Source organism: Rhinoderma darwinii (genome assembly GCF_050947455.1).
Source record: "Rhinoderma darwinii isolate aRhiDar2 chromosome 2 unlocalized genomic scaffold, aRhiDar2.hap1 SUPER_2_unloc_34, whole genome shotgun sequence".
Taxonomy (NCBI): Eukaryota; Metazoa; Chordata; class Amphibia; order Anura; family Rhinodermatidae; genus Rhinoderma; species Rhinoderma darwinii.
Genome location: NW_027461701.1, coordinates 494120 through 496544, shown reverse-complemented (window position 1 = coordinate 496544; position 2425 = coordinate 494120).

The following is a 2425-nucleotide window of genomic DNA, read 5'->3' as shown; positions in this document are numbered from 1 at the left end:
TGCTGCTACTACTACTACCACCCTTGCTGTCTGTGTTGGCTACCTCTACTACCACCAATACACCTCCACTGCCGCCCGTCTTCTACAAGCAGGCCTGAGGCCTGCCCCACCACAGGGCTTTGTCCTGTGACTGTCGTCCAGTCTCTTTTTTTAATGTGCTGCTACTATTACTACCACCCTTGCTGTCTGTGTTGGCTACCTCAACTACCACCAATATACCTCCACTGCCGCCCGTCTGCTACAAGCAGGCCTGAGGCCTGCCCCACCACAGGGCTTTGTCCTGTGACTGTCGTCCAGTCTCTTTTTTTAATGTGCTGCTACTACTACTACCAGTCTACTACCCTTGCTGTCTTTGTTGGCTACCTCTACTACCACCAATACACCCCAACTGCCGCCCGTCTGGTACAAGCAGGCCTGAGGCCTGCCCCACCACAGGGTTTGTCCTGTGACTGTCGTCCAGTCTCTTTTTTTAATGTATGGATGAACCCCGGCAGGCATCTGCCAATAAAAAGGGTCAATTTTTGGAGGGCTTGTCAAAAGCCATTGCTTGTTGCTTTTACATTACATCCATGTATGGATGAACCCCGGCAGGCATCTGCCAATAAAAAGGGTACATTTTTGGAGGGCTTGTCAAAAGCCATTGCTTGTTGCTTTTACATTACATCCTTGTATGGATGAACCCCGGCAGGCATCTGCCAATAAAAAGGGTACATTTTTGGAGGGCTTGCACTCAAAGCCATTGCTTGTTGCTTTTACATTACATCCATGTATGGATGAACCCCGGCAGGCATCTGCCAATAAAAAGGGTACATTTTTGGAGGGCTTGTGAAAAGCCATTGCTTGTTGCTTTTACCACCTTATATGTATGAACCCTGGCAGGCATTAGCCGCCTAAAATGGTTAATTTTTGTACCTTTTTTAACAATGCATTAAGCATACAACATGCACAAGTGCAGTGGTTTCTGTTAGTTATCACCGTGTCCCATCCGTTTTCCTATAGCCATACATGTTGGTGTAACTTTGACACTAACTTTGCCTTAAAGACAGCTCAAAAGTACTTGGATACACTCATGGGTGACCTAAGAGTATTATACAGGGCTTCTATGGCTTTTAAACAGTGTTATACACGATTTTTAGGGGCTTTCTTGTATTACAGGTTCGGTCAGAACTAGTTCGGTCCGAATCGAACTTTTTCATGAAATTCGGCGAATCTGCCGAACCGAACTTTTCATAAGTTCGCTCATCTCTAGATACCAAATTCTCTGCAGCATTTGAAGTCAAGAGGACCAAAGAATTCCTGCCTGGTCCCTTAATCCGGGTCACTCCTAAAACCATTGCTGGCCCATTAGGTAAACTGTAAAGACAGGGAGCGACATCAAGAAATGCTTAAGTGATTTACAAATGTCTCATGTCCTCATCATCCAATGGTTGCCAGTGAACCTCATATAACTACAGTATGTATGAAACCCATTAATACCTGAGAAATCCACAGCATGTAGAAGGTTCAAGGTGTTTCTTTTATTAGTCATTAATTAAGTGAATAATTTGTCATAATAATGTTTATCGGGCATAAATGTTTCTATATTTCTCAAGTTAGTGGTGTTATATGTGATCCCAGAAATGCACCAATTATCTTTTTAAGCCAAGCTCCGTTTTTCTGATAGAGAGTTCATTCCCTGCTTCCCTTTACACAGCTTTATTGAAATAATAAAATTCTGGGTGCCTGCAGGTACAACTAGGGCAGCTTTCTGTATATGGATTTACTGGATGTTGCATTGCACTAAGTGGAAGTTATATAAATTTATATACAGCAAACAGTACACAGAGACAGCTGCAGAAACAGGAATTTTATTATTCAAAGGGGTTATCTGGGTTTTTAAAACTGATGGCCTGTACTTAGGATAGGATGTCAATATTAGAGCGGGGTGGGTTCGTCTCTTGTCACCCTCGCCGATCAGCTATTTGAAGGGTCTGCAACCCTTGTATGAGAGCTGCAGCCTCTTCATTGTTTTCATGGTTTACCTTCTCGTTCGTATTAGCACGTGCTGTTACATTTCTAGTGGCTGTGTACGGTATTGCACCCCTGTCCCATTAAAATTAAGGGGTCTTGTTAGGAATTGGATTATAAAAGCGGTAACTTTTAGAATCTTAATTTATATAGGAGTCCTGTTTAAATTCTGAATTTATATAGGGGTCTGGTCTGGGGTATGAATTAATTTTGGTGTTTGGTCTGGGGTCTGAGTTTATTCTTGTTACTTAAAATGCTGGGAATTGCTGCAGAAGCACTCGGCCAAAATAGTCTGGGCAGCAGACTGTGCATTTATTATAGCAAGTCGTCATAACAATCTTGGCTGGAAAGGGAAAAAAAGGAAAGAGAACATCTACAATCAGCGAAGACGTCACCTGTGAGTCACTGGATTTAATGA